Here is a 15,486-nt window from a genome sequence, read left to right as displayed (position 1 = left end):
TTTCATTTCATGGCAGAGGGAATCATCCCAGAGCCCCAGCACTAACTACTCTTTCAGAACCGTATCTGGGTCTGGAACTCGTCAAGGGTCTCACCGCTCCACTTTATTCATTCTCTCCTGGAGTTCATATGCATATGCTGGGACAGCTTCACCGGCCTCCTGCTTTCTCTCAAAGAACCCGTTTAGTCAGGTTCCAATAGGTACCTTGTCTCCATACACTTCTAGGAGTTAAAATACCTTTTCCATATCTTTCTTGTCTGCCATTGCCAGGAACTTTACTGTGGCCTTAACCTGGCCATTGGTGTTCCTCTGTGAAGTCCACACAATCTTCTTCAGATACTCTTAGCACATGCATAGCCACCTTCACAGACTTGATCCACTCCTCTACTGTAATGTCTCCTGGCCCATCGATGCTCTTGGGTGTCCATTACTGATCTTCAATATGCTTCACAATAACCTTGTGAACACAGAGAATGGCCTTCAGTCCGTGCTGGATTTTCTTGAACAAGCTTACAGAATTCTAGGACTCTCACTCAATACTGAGAAGACTAAAGTGCTCTATCAACCTGCTTCAGGCCTTGCTCATGACCCACCACAAAAATCATCGAGGGTCAGACTTTGGAGACAGTTGAACACTTTTTCTATCTCAGTAGCCAACTTTCTCAAAATGCAAAAATCGACAGTGAGATCCAGCACAGGATACAGTGTGCAAGTGCTTCCTTTGGTAAATTGCTCCGATGCATTTTAATGGTCCTGTAGCCTATGGATCCAGGTCTATAAGACAATTGTTGCTCCTACACTTCTCTATGGATGCGAAACCTGGGTGACCTATCGACAGCACCTCAAGAGTTTGGAGAGGTATTATCAATGATGCCTCCAGAAGGTCCTTTGCATCAAGTGGCAAGATCGCAGCACTAACACCAGCATCCTCGCTGAAGCAAATGTCAGCATTGAAGCAATGATCCTCATGCACCAACTTTGCTGGGCTGGACATTGTGTGCGGATGCCAGACTCTTGCCTCCCAAAACAAGTCTTCTTTCAGCTCATCCATGGTCAGAGATCCCATGGTGGTCAGAGGAAACTACAAAGATGAACTGAAAGCATATCTTAAGAAAACTGACATGGACATCACAAGCTGGGAGGAGCAAGCCACCAACCAATCCCAACCAATCCCAATCCCTGCTTCGAGGAGAAGCATCTTGCCCACAAAGCTGAAAAGAAAGAGAAGGTAGGAAAAAGAAAGAACATTCTCCCAGCAGGCAGCTGGCCTGTCACAAAATGTCTATACCTACTGAGGGTTGATAAGCGGTTACACGATTGTACTCCTGAGTCATCTCAGGACCCATATGTAATTTTCTGGTAGAGATCATCCTTGTATCGAGGGATCATCAATCAATCAATGTCTCCTGGTCTAGTTGGGAAGCCACCAAACTCTGTGACCTTCTGCTCCCTTGGGACATACATAGTAAGGGATTTCTTAGCTTCTGCTGCCTGTTGGTTTATTACTGCATTAGCCAGCAATAAGGATTCTCTCTGTTCAATTCTAGCTTGTTGTAATGCCTCAGCCTGCTCTGAGCATTTGTGCTGAAGTTCAGCAAATGGGTCCATAGTTCTTCAATTCCAGCCATGGTAGCTTTCTTAACCAGACTTGGATAGTACCACCAGAACTCAATCAGTAAACCAATGGGGTGAATCCTATGGATAAGATCCTGTTCATAACACGAATTATGTAAGCAGGGGATTGGTCCCACTATTGTGGGGAACTTTCCTGGCTTATACACTACCCCAGTGGAATTGGCTAGAGAAAGGATCTGAGTCCTCACTCCCACTCCCTTTACGCAGAGGCCTGACTGACCTCGAGGGCTCCCCTTGCACTCTCTTGTGTGGCAGTCCTTGTAACCCCGACAAGGCTAGGCCTAGGATTCCTGGGGGGGGCTTAACCCCCAATCTTGTCATGGTGACTTAGGACAGGGACTAGGGTACCCCATTCCAAGGTACTCTTTCTGGTCTGGATGCTTCCCTGACTCACTAATCAGTACATATAGTTAAAGCAAATACAATTTATTAAACAGCAATCAATTTAAAAAATAAGGAAAAAATGGGAAAGGTTGAAGGAAAACACATAACCCCTCTGGAATATAAGGGGAGTTCACAGTCTGTTCCTCAGATATGCCAGGCCTCCCTCCCAGGCCCTGGCTGTGCTGCAGGGATGCTGTGGGTTGGACACTCGCTCTGGTAGCAGCCACATGCCCTCAGGCTCGAGGTGGCAGGACCCTTCTTCCCAGCAGCTGCCCCCACCCACACACACATCAGTGTTATGATCCCCTACAAGTCTGGCCTGCCAGGCCCCTTGGCTGGGAGTGTGTCCCTGCACTGGGCCATCTGTCCAGGGTTCCCCTTCACCTTCCCCAGCTGCTCAATGCACCCAACTCCAGAGCGCTCCAGCAGCAGCTCCAGCCCCAGCTGCTGCTCTGCCTCCAGCTCCCTGGGCGGCTTCTCTGGTGTCTCTGGCTCTGGTTGCTGCAGCTCTGCTCCCAGCACAATTTGGCTCTCTGGGCTGCTTCTGAGGCTCTTGTTGCTGTGGCTCTGCTCCCAGCATGAATCTGCTCCCTGGACTCCTTCTCTGGTGCTCTCCAACTGGTGTGGCTCTGCTCCCCACTCAGCTTGGGCTTCTGCGCTCTCCTTAGCTCGGCCTCACTCTGTTCCAGGCAGTTCCAGCTCACAAAGACGACAGGACCCCTCCCCGCCTTGCCTCCTGACTCCTTCATTAGCCTAATAAATTATTATTTATGCTCTAACAAATTTGTTAGTCTCTAAGGTGCCACCAGTACTCCTGTTTTTCTTTCTTCATTAGCCTGCCCGCCCTATCAACCAGGTTGACTTGGAGCATTGATCTCTCCCTATGGCCCCTGAGGACTGTCAATCTCAGGGTCTTGATTTCCCATCAACCCTTCCCCTTTCTTTCAGTACTGAGAGCTTGCCAACCAAAAAAACCCCTCTAAGTTTTAGTAAGGGGCCAATGGTCTCCTTACATTTGGGCTAACTTTGTATAGAAGCTTTTCTCCTTTTAACACACAGTTCACTAGATGCTATCACACCGATTACTAGCTGGTAAAACTACATCCCCAAAGGAAATGATGTAATCCCCATCATATAAGTAACAAACTTATCTTAAAATACATTGATCCTGAGTCTATGTTGCCTAGTACCTTATGTAATCATTTACAGCGGTGTTAAGTGGGTGGGAAATGCTTTGCTTCTGACTCAGTAGCAATTTATATACACTGGGTGAAGGGAAGTATAAATGACTTCTCAAGGGGCAGAGCAACAGATTATCTAACCCTTATACTTGTGGGGAACAAAATGGATGTGACATGCCTTTTTCACCTCTAATATCAGTTATTTGGATAGTAGAAGTGGAAAAGACATCACATCATATCTAATAACAAGAGGGTCCAGTGGCTAGAGCACTATCCTAGGGTTCAAGTCCCTGCTGCACCACAGTGTTTCTTCTCTAACTTTGTGCAAGTCACAGCTCCTCTGAGCCTCATTTTCCTATGTGTAAAATGGTACTCGTCGTACTTCCCTACCTCACAGGGGTGTTGTGTGGAAAAATACATAACAGATTGATTGGAAAGCACTCACATGCTATGATAGTGGTCATATGGCCAAATAAGTACATACCTTGTAGTATGTCATGGCAGGGACAAAATATATTTCAATCAGATTTATAATTTATCTTATGATGGGTGTATAATTCATCCTTAGTGATTAAATATATGTTGCCCCAGTTTTTCTATGCAGACAACATTTGTACCAATTAATTTTACCAGAATAGAATTCTATGGGAGTACTCACACATGACAGGAATACTGCTCTGTTTTTCTGTGGCTTAAATGTAGCATAAACATTTCTAAAATCAGATCAGATCAGCCTTCTATGAGATACCGTTGAACCTTCCATTCCATCAATATCTGCTTTAACAGCTTTAATTCCTTTTTATAGTCTACTGAAGTTGTAAACTCATGAAAGAGAAGGGAACCACTGATAAATATTAAAATTTGAATAGGTCTTTGATAGAATTTCTTCTTCAGAAACAGACAATTTGTGGTGTATTTTGTCTCAATTACGTGAACAGTGAACAAGGTTGAACTGAATTCATTATCCAGACAAAATCACAAAACTAACAATCATTGCAATCTTGTTTTATCACATTTTTCCACCTGACTGTCTCATATAAGCTTCCTTTAGTTTCATCAGCTAAGCAATGCATTTACTCACTCCTGCTTTATTCAATCAGCATTCAGTACACCCCCTGTTTTAAATGTGGCAGGGATAGTGTTGGAACCCCAAAGTCAGAGAAGTCTTTTCAGCTGTTGGACTTTTATTCCTCTTCTGAATCTGCTGTTTATAGGACAGCATTTATTTACAGAAGAACCAGAATGTAATTATAAGATGTTTTCCTAGCATCTGCATCTTCCTTCTATTTTGGGGAGGGAAGTGAGGGGGAAGACAATAGGAGGAAGGTAAAGAGTAGCGAGAATGTTTAAAATATATCTTTCCTCATTTACTCTCCAGCCTTCCACTAAGTTCACAGTGAACTAACTAAATTAGGAAAAGATGTTTCAGAGATACCCTTAGTCAATTCAGAAAAACAGAAACTGGGATGTAAAGTGATATGCCTTTTTTTATTGTTCACAGTAGCCATTGTCAAACTGTGTTTTATAAGTCAGAATATCCATGTGATTCACATTGTCAAAGAGTTTAAAGTACATGCTGTATAATGTGTATGTTCTAATTTAATAAAAGTTCTCCTGATCGTATAAGATTCCCCCCCCCTTACTTTATTACATTTTTTTCAATACTTCCTTACATTTTGAACAGAGTCTGTGCACATTTTCTTTCTGACCATTCCATCAATTTATTGACGGCAGCTGAAGTCTGAATGAATTGGATTTTTCATATTAAATGTACTTGTTTTTCATGTTAATGTTATTCCACAGGCAGAATCCCATTATACTGTTAAAACAACAACAACTATTCTCTGCTAAATTAGATGTAAAATTAGTCTCTTTGGTTCAGTAATACTGTAAAATGCAAATTAACACTCATTTTGCAATTATGTGAACTTATCCTTTCTATTTATTTTAAATTGTAAGTCTGTACCATCCACACGCATTTCCAGAGGTTACCTGAATACAATAGTTGGTTAGAACAGACATTTGTTACAAAAATGTTTTTTACTTCATCTGATGCTCATGAAAGTACAGTACAATGACATCCCTGAATCAGACTGGAGTATTATTTTCTGGTCTCCTGGATTTCATTTCTTTCCTCCTCTTCCATCATTCCTTCATCAGATAGGGTTTGTTTATCTAAGACTTTGGTTATAACACACTTCATTTAACAAACAAAGGAAAAGACATAAAAAGGCTTAGATTGGCTTGGGGAATTCATCTTTATTCAAGAGTAGAACAATAATACATTTGCATTGTATAAGAAACTAACATCTGTGGGAAAGCTTACATCTATTCCCAGATGGTCTTCAGTTTAGTTGCCAAGAAGACAGAAATGCCAGAAGGAAGATCCACAGAAAATGAAGTTTGACTCAGCATTATTTGTAGCTTTATGTGGTATGCTCCTGACCCCAAATCAACTAGACTCAGTTGAATGACTTCCATTGACTTCATTGGTCATTGTATTAGGCCCTGTGAAAATAATCAGAAACTATAGTATGCAATGAAGATGAGAGCCAGGTTTTCAGAGATTCCAGAGTAATAGCCGTGTTAGTCTGTATTCGCAAAAAGAAAAGGAGTACTTGTGGCACCTTAGAGAAAGCTCATGCTCAAATAAATTGGTTAGTCTCTAAGGTGCCACAAGTACTCCTTTTCTTTTTGTTTTCAGAGATGTATGAGTCATTTGCATACACACATCCCTTGGTATTTGCATGTTCTCAGGGCCACCAGAGGTGTCTAATAAGTCATGCCATGCACAAATACACAATGTGTTCAATACTACCACAGATCAGGTCATCTACTGAAATTAATGTCCTCTGTTTTTACACTTACCAGCTAATGGTGTCTGATGAAGTGTTCCACTGAGGTGCATGAAATTTTGCAGTGAAATTCAAAATTTTTGAAATTTGAGTATTTTCACATTCCTACTTTGTCCCAGTTTCAAACAAAATTTTCCTACTAAAATTGACATCTTTTTAAGTGAAATCAGCTTCTTTTCAAACAAAAATGTCATGGGGGGGGAATGATAGGAGACAAATACATAGGAGATAAAAACAGAAAATAAATGTGTTTCCTATACAGCAGCAAAATCAAATCTAAAATTCTTAAGAAAAGAATAGTTATTTATTTTTTTTTGGTGGGGGGGTGTAGCCAGACAGCCAGCCCCCCCCCACCCCACCCCCAGACCAGCATTGCTGGAAACACAGGAGGAAGCCGGAACAGGGCATTTCACATATATTCCAGCACAGCCTTTGAAGCTGTGAAAGCACAGGTGTGCTGCTACAATGTGCCTCTGGGAACAGATACAAGGATTAAGCTCACAGCAGGCAGAGGCCCTGTGACAGACATGGCTCTTAGCCCCTACTAAATAGCGTGATGCACACACCCCAACATCCTAGGTGGGAAAATATTTACCCTGATAAAAGAAATGTCCAGTAGTCCACACTTATTGTTTCTCTCCCTTGCAAGTGTAAACTACTCTTGCGAAAGCTGGCGTCACCCAGACAGACCAGCCTCAATTTGGCATAAGAAAGGAGAAAGAGAATAAAGGAGTACAGAGGTATAAGTAGGGGACCTACAGCACCATGATTTTTGAGTGCTTTTCACTATCTATCTGCTGGTCAGATAAGTGACAGCCTCCCAAGGCTTCTGCAGCTAAGAGGGTCCCTACGCCTTGTCCCTTATTCATCTTTCCGCGGAATTGAGTGACCGATCCTGGCTTGGCACCGCTGGAATCGAGAGATGCAAGGAGGGTAAGAAGCACCCACACCTGATCTCCTATCTTTAGTGTACACATATTTTGAAATAGAGCTCTATACTTTGTTTTCTTTCTTTGGGATTGTGGCTTCAGTTTTGTAACTTGTTTGTGTGTGTAACATCTCTACATTTAAATAAGTAGGCACTAGCAATTTTGTAACCACATGATTAGAATCTAGCTTAATAAATTTTGGTAACCATTTATGCATAAGCCTGACTTGTTTTCTCTGGTTTACTGTAAAGCAGCCAACACAATTAAAGAACCTCAGCCGTTTTGGCTCTAAAGCCTGGCCATTAGGTGAGAGTACTAAGAGCCTAGCGTTGAGTTGTGCCGCCTCCACGGGGCAAACTCTTGGGGCACCTGTCAGTCAATCCTGGCTGCCCGCTGCGAAGGAGCTCTGAGCTCTAGCAGTTAAAGTCACGGGTGTGGAGAGGCTCTTAGTGCTGCCATTGGGGCACCTGTCAGTCAGTATTGACTGCCCGCTGCGAAGGAGCTCTGAGCTCTAGCAGTTAAAGTCACGGGTGGTTAGGACCTTGGGGCATCCGTCAGCCTAGCCCAGGCTGCCCGCCGCGAAGGGACAGTGTGTCCTAGCGGTTAAAGTCACGGATGGTATAAACGGGCATAGCTGGCACCTCACCAAACATCCTTGGCCGTCGGCTAACAGGGGGGGGGCAATTCATGCCATTAATATCACATAAGTAATTAGTTCTGCGCAATAGCGGTTCCCTGTTAGGCAGTCACAGCATAAATACTGGTGAACTTGCAGTCATGGGAGCAGATTGAATGTTATTACAGAGGTGGACAATAAACACATTGCAAAGAAAACAAGTATTGTTTTGGCTTTAATTTAGACTACCAATTGCAAAGTAGACAGAGAGCTTTTTAAAGAATGAAATATAAGAAAAAACATATTAATAAAATAATTGGACAGAGGCAAGCAGAAGCTTATATAAAAAGACACAGGGTTAAAGAAAAATATATCTGTGGGTTGGATTTTTTTGTATTATTAATACAGTGAGATATCAGTTAATATCACATCTAATGAGCATAATAAACTACCTGACATAACATATAAACTATAGTAGTAAGGAGAAATGAAAATGAGACAACAAAATACCTGTAGTAGATATAGAACAATTTAATGTGTTACTAAAAATCTCAGACCAAACCCACTAGCAAAACCAGTATTGAAATAACGTTCCTTAACAGTGCAATGTAAATCTAGAGTATCTGGTAATAGTAGGGATTGATGTACCTTTTATCTTAAATGATAAAAATAATAATAAAAAAGAATAAACATGGAAGGGTAAAAACTGACTTAAAAAAAGTTAAAAGTATCCACTCAGGAGTTTACACAGCCTCCAGGAACTCTACTCTGTTGGTCCTTTAAAGGGGAGTTCCAAGGCAGCTTTTGGCAGAGGAAGACCTGTTAGCACAAAACCACACCCTGGGAATCCGGAGAGAGCTACAGAGGACAGCACTGAGGCACAGGGCTTCCATGTCAACAATGTGGCCTCCCACAGACTCAGATCTGTAGGATTTGGAGGCTAATTCTCTGGCTTTTTTCACATAGAGCAAACCTCTTCCCCAAACAGAACAATCTGTGGAGATCTCTACAAGATGACAGGTTTCAGAGTAGCAGCCGTGTTAGTCTGTATTCGCAAAAAGAAAAGGAGTACTTGTGGCACCTTAGAGACTAACAAATTTGTTTGAGCATAAGCTTTCGTGAGCTACAGCTCACTTCATTGGATGAATCCGATGAAGTGAGCTGTAGCTCACGAAAGCTTATGCTCAAATAAATTTGTTAGTCTCTGAGGTTTTACAAGATGAGTCACACTGAGTTTCGCTCCCCTCTAGGACCTCTCCTTTTATATCTCTGCTTAGGAAGAGACAATCTGGTCCTGGAGAATTTTACAAAGTCTCCTAAAGAGCAACTGAGGCTTTGCTGGGTCCCACTGCTTACCATCACTCACAGTGTGGTAGGAGCTGTCCGATACAGTAGAGGAAAGAATACACCAAGACAAATAGATTCATAATTAAAGATGTAGCAAAGATAGATTATTTTCATTCACTCTAGTGGAAGTGTCAGACAGGGTTGGAGTTTGCATTTGATGCCAGACTAGGACTTCAGATTCTGGAGCAAGTTCTGATGCGATGGGGTCAAATTCTCATGAACTGGTCTCAGGCATTGTGGGGTAGTGTCAGTGATGACATATGTTATGATGTCTTTCATAACCAAAAGGATTTCCTCATGGTTGGAGGTGTGCTTAGACCCCAGACTTGAAGAAAAAGCTGAAAAGGAATTATTTTTAATCAGTGAAAGAAGAGAGGGATGGGCTTCAGAGAGAATTTTTCAGCAGGACATCCAGAATCTAATAGATCTGAAAAGTGCTTCCTCTTCTCCTGATGTTAAGATAAACTGATCAAATGGAGCAGTGTACACCTACACTAGGATCAAAGAAATCAAAGTGAATAGTGAACCGATGTTAAGCTTTGTGATGCTGAATTACAAGCTGTGCTCATGATGAACAATTAAGCCTTCAACTAAAGGGTGGAATTCCTGCAAAATTAAGATAAAGAACACAATATTCTTCTGTGTGGTTGTCAGAGAGAGCAGAGGGCAAAGACATGCCATGATATGTTTGTGGAAATGTTAAGGGGAAAAACGTGAAGATCATCTTGTTTGTAGAAAGATCACATTGTAAAGCAATGAGGAATTCTAATCCAAATGTGTGACCAGGGGAAGTCATTTTATATTAGTTTGAATATAAAATAATAAAAAGTATTCAAAACGTCTTATTGCTAGAAGGAAAGATCTTAACTTCAATATCCAGCAGATTTAGCTATTTCCAGCTATGGTCCTCTGCACAGGATTCAAATCCCCTTCTCTCTCACACGAACTTCCTAAGTGTCTTTGAGCAAGTCATTTAACCTTCTGGACTAAATGCCTTTGTGGATTTAGGTACCTAACTGCCACTTTAGGCACCTAAACACAAAATGTAGATTTTCAAAACCACCTGCTAATGCTGTAGGTGCCTAAATTTCCTTTATTTATTATGATCCTAAATTTCTGCTGATAAAGTCCTGATGGCACCTACATTTCTGCTGCTGGACAAAGGAACTGATGTGTCTGATGCCCAGGAACCCAGCTGTCTCTAGCTCAGGGATGGATCCTCAAGCTAAGTGTTGCTCATTTTACCTGTGAAGCCCAATCTAGTAGGCATTTTTAGACACAGCCTGCTGGATTAGGCCTTGCACAGAATGTCATTGGTGGTGTTATGTTGCGGTTCAGTGATGAGACAGAACACAGCTTTATGCAAGCACACAGGCTGGTCAGCGGAGATGGGCTGTTCTGCCCCCCCCCCCGCCTTCCACCTTCTCCTTTTATTATATTTCTCCCCCTAAGCATTACACACTGCTACACAAAGGAATGTATGACGTTGATTCATATGCTTAGTTACCATCCTCTATCTACTACAATCCTGGTTCTCAGGCCTTGAGCCCAGGCTAAAGAAACCTCCCACAGTTGCTGTCCAAACAATCAAGTTCTCAGGGTTCATATCTAGCCCTTGTCCTTGGATAGAGCAATGTGTGCATTGCTTCTAGGAAACAGTCAGGGTGTGCCCCGCCTGCTTCCAGGTGGAATAGCTAGACATTAACCCTTCAGGTGTTACTTCCACCACATAACCTTTAGCCTACTGGCTAGAGCATTCACTTGGAATGTGGGAGACTTCTGATTCAAATATCCTCTATGCCTATTGTTAAGCAGGGATTTGAATTTGGCTCTCCCACATCTTAGGGGAGTGCTCTAACCACTGGATTACAGAGTCAGTCTCACACTGGTTGGCCCAATTAATATTTATTTATTTCTACCAAGTTAATCGGTAGCCTGTAAAATTTAACATGAAATACCAAGATATGAGTGATCAGTTTTGAGAATCAATCTACTGAGAAACTATAGCACAAACTAAATAAATGGTATGCCTGATCTTGAAGCGTGACAGAATATGATTAAGGGCTTTACACTACAGTTTTCAATTTGAGTAGTAAAGCCAAAATTGAATTTCATATGCAAAGCTTATCTGGATATGTTTGTTATTAGTATTGTGTTCCCCAGAAACATGTACTGTGAAAAGATATACCCCCTGAAAACTGATCTGCATGGAATAAGAGAATTCTAGGCAATAATACTCATCTTGCATTATAAAAATTGTAAGGGCCAAATTCTCTGCTGACAAATCTCCGCTTGCAGGTGACAAAGTTATGTCTTCAGAGAATTTGGCACTAAATTCTGTATATATTTTTTAGGATTTTGTGATTACTTTGAATTTAACATATTGCATCCTGTATCTTAGATATGTTTTGGTTCTTTATCCTGTTCTTTCCATACAAGAGGATATATTAAGACAAATGTTTATTGACCACTTTGTATAGTTTTAGTATAGCTAAACTGTGTTTAGCACCTTTAACTTCTCCTAGTAACTTCACAGTGCCTTATTGCTATTGTTTTATTTTTGTTGCTATCCTTGTATGTATGATGCACACATTATACAATAAAATAAAAGCAGTTTACACATCTATATGGGAAGATAATTCTTCGTCATTAGGCTAAACGATGTTGTTAAGAAGCATATCTGCATCCTTTAAAAGCTTCTAAAACAGCTAGCACCTCTCCCTGCTTACCAAGTGCCACTGTTTGTTCATTTAGTATTGATTGCTTCTCCATAACAAGGTAATATATTTGTTTCAAGCTATCACCACCCTTGATGGTGACATTAATGGGTTTTGGATTCAAAATCCAATACTTGGATTAAGATCTTAGCACTCTTCAGTGTGAAGACAGCTAACTCTTTTAAAAAAGAAAAGGAGGACTTGTGGCACCTTAGAGACTAACCAATTTATTAGAGCATAAGCTTTCGTGAGCTACAGCTCACTTCCTCAGATGCATATCGTGGAAACTGCAGCAGGCTTTATATATACACAGAGAATATGAAACAATACCTATTCCAACCCCACTGTCCTGCTGGTAATAGCTTATCTAAAGTGATTTCCAGCACAAATCCAGGTTTTCTCACCCTCCACCCCCCCACACAAATTCACTCTCCTGCTGGTGATAGCCCATCCAAAGTGACAACTCTTTACACAATGTGCATGACAATCAAGCTGGGCTATTTCCTGCATAAATCCAGGTTCTCACATCCCCCCCACCCCCATACACACACAAACTCACTCTCCTGCTGGTAATAGCTCATCCAAACTGACCACTCTTCAAGTTAAAATCCAAGTTAAACCAGAACATCTGCGGGGGGGGGGGGGTAGGAAAAAACAAGAGGAAACAGGCTACCTTGCATAATGACTTAGCCACTCCAAGTCTCTATTTAAGCCTAAATTAATAGTATCCAATTTGCAAATGAATTCCAATTCAGCAGTTTCTCGCTGGAGTCTGGATTTGAAGTTTTTTTGTTTTAAGATAGCGACCTTCATGTCTGTGATTGCGTGACCAGAGAGATTGAAGTGTTCTCCGACTGGTTTATGAATGTTATAATTCTTGACATCTGATTTGTGTCCATTTATTCTTTTATGTAGAGACTGTCCAGTTTGACCAATGTACATGGCAGAGGGGCATTGCTGGCACATGATGGCATATATCACATTGGTGGATGTGCAGGTGAACGAGCCTCTGATAGTGTGGCTGATGTTATTAGGCCCTGTGATGGTGTCCCCTGAATAGATATGTGGGCACAGTTGGCAACGGGCTTTGTTGCAAGGATAAGTTCCTGGGTTAGTGGTTCTGTTGTGTGGTATGTGGTTGTTGGTGAGTATTTGCTTCAGGTTGCGGGGCTGTCTGTAGGCAAGGACTGGCCTGTCTCCCAAGATTTGTGAGAGTGTTGGGTCATCCTTTAGGATAGGTTGTAGATCCTTAATAATGCGTTGGAGGGGTTTTAGTTGGGGGCTAAAGGTGACGGCTAGTGGCGTTCTGTTATTTTCTTTGTTAGGCCTGTCCTGTAGTAGGTAACTTCTGGGAACTCTTCTGGCTCTATCAATCTGTTTCTTTACTTCTGCAGGTGGGTATTGTAGTTGTAAGAAAGCTTGACAAACAATGGTCACATAAACACCACCCTATACCGGAAACCTACTGACCGCTATTCCTACCTGCATGCCTCCAGCTTTCACCCTGACCACACCACACGATCCATCGTCTACAGCCAAGCTCTGCGATACAACCGCATTTGCTCCAACCCCTCAGACAGAGACAAACACCTACAAGATCTCTGTCAAGCTTTCTTACAACTACAATACCCACCTGCAGAAGTAAAGAAACAGATTGATAGAGCCAGAAGAGTTCCCAGAAGTTACCTACTACAGGACAGGCCTAACAAAGAAAATAACAGAACGCCACTAGCCGTCACCTTTAGCCCCCAACTAAAACCCCTCCAACGCATTATTAAGGATCTACAACCTATCCTAAAGGATGACCCAACACTCTCACAAATCTTGGGAGACAGGCCAGTCCTTGCCTACAGACAGCCCCGCAACCTGAGCAAATACTCACCAACAACCACATACCACACAACAGAACCACTAACCCAGGAACTTATCCTTGCAACAAAGCCCGTTGCCAACTGTGCCCACATATCTATTCAGGGGACACCATCACAGGGCCTAATAACATCAGCCACACTATCAGAGGCTCGTTCACCTGCACATCCACCAATGTGATATATGCCATCATGTGCCAGCAATGCCCCTCTGCCATGTACATTGGTCAAACTGGACAGTCTCTACGTAAAAGAATAAATGGACACAAATCAGATGTCAAGAATTATAACATTCATAAACCAGTCGGAGAACACTTCAATCTCTCTGGTCACGCAATCACAGACATGAAGGTCGCTATCTTAAAACAAAAAAACTTCAAATCCAGACTCCAGCAAGAAACTGCTGAATTGGAATTCATTTGCAAATTGGATACTATTAATTTAGGCTTAAATAGAGACTTGGAGTGGCTAAGTCATTATGCAAGGTAGCCTGTTTCCTCTTGTTTTTTCCTACCCCCCCCCCCCCCCCCCGCAGATGTTCTGGTTTAACTTGGATTTTAACTTGAAGAGTGGTCAGTTTGGATGAGCTATTACCAGCAGGAGAGTGAGTTTGTGTGTGTATGGGGGTGGGGGGGGATGTGAGAACCTGGATTTATGCAGGAAATAGCCCAGCTTGATTGTCATGCACATTGTGTAAAGAGTTGTCACTTTGGATGGGCTATCACCAGCAGGAGAGTGAATTTGTGTGGGGGGGTGGAGGGTGAGAAAACCTGGATTTGTGCTGGAAATCACTTTAGATAAGCTATTACCAGCAGGACAGTGGGGTTGGAATAGGTATTGTTTCATATTCTCTGTGTATATATAAAGCCTGCTGCAGTTTCCACGATATGCATCTGAGGAAGTGAGCTGTAGCTCACGAAAGCTTATGCTCTAATAAATTGGTTAGTCTCTAAGGTGCCACAAGTCCTCCTTTTCTTTTTGCGAATACAGACTAACACGGCTGTTACTCTGAAACCTAACTCTTTTAGTCCTTTATTATTTCTTGCTTGTTTATAAGTAGTTTCTTTCCCACAAAGAATTCCATGGAGGATTGATGAGGGTTCATTGTCGATAGAATCATATAGCACTTAAAATCACAGGTGACGAATTTTCAGTGACTATTTTCGGTGCCTCTGTTTCCGAGTGCCCAATTTGAGCCAACTGTAATGGGCCTAATTTTCAGAAAGTGCTGAGCAATCTATGGGAGTTAAGTGCCCAAATACCTTTGAGGTTCTGGGCCCCAATCTTTCATAATCAGGTCTCTCTAAGGTATCTTAATTTGGATACTAGTCACTTTTGAAGTTCTTGTCAAATATTTTCCAAACACAAGGGCTTCAAATCAAGTACCTAGATCATTGTTAGATCTTTAAATAAGCAGTCTGGGGTTTTCAGAAGTGCCAAGCCCTTGCAAATGTCACTGAAATAAACTGGAGTCAGTTTTCAGCACCTGTAGAAATCAGGCTACTCATTTACATGCCTAAATACAAGTTTAGACTCTTAGGCAGCAACATTTGAAAGTTTTGGACTACTACAATATATGCTCACTGATAAAAACATCAGACTAATCAGAGGCATAGTATATAAAACAAAACATAAAAATATGTAATAGAAAATGTTTATCATGCAGATCTTGCAAAGAGTCATCACAGCTGTGAAGGAAATAGTCCATCAACAGGAAAAGGGATCAGCAAATTTGGGGACACCATCATAGGGCCTAATCACATCAGCCACTCTATCAGAGACTCATTCACCTGCACATCTACCAATGTGATATATGCCATCATGTGCGAGCAATGCCCCTCTGCCATGTACATTGGCCAAACTGGACAGTCTCTACGTAAAAAATAAATGGACACAAATCAGACGTCAAGAATTATAACATTCACAAACCAGTCAGAGAACACTTTAATCTCTC

Source organism: Lepidochelys olivacea, assembly GCF_965140295.1.
Source record: "Lepidochelys olivacea isolate rLepOli2 genome assembly, chromosome: 1".
NCBI lineage: Eukaryota > Metazoa > Chordata > Testudines > Cheloniidae > Lepidochelys > Lepidochelys olivacea.
Note: the sequence above shows the minus strand (reverse complement) of the source record.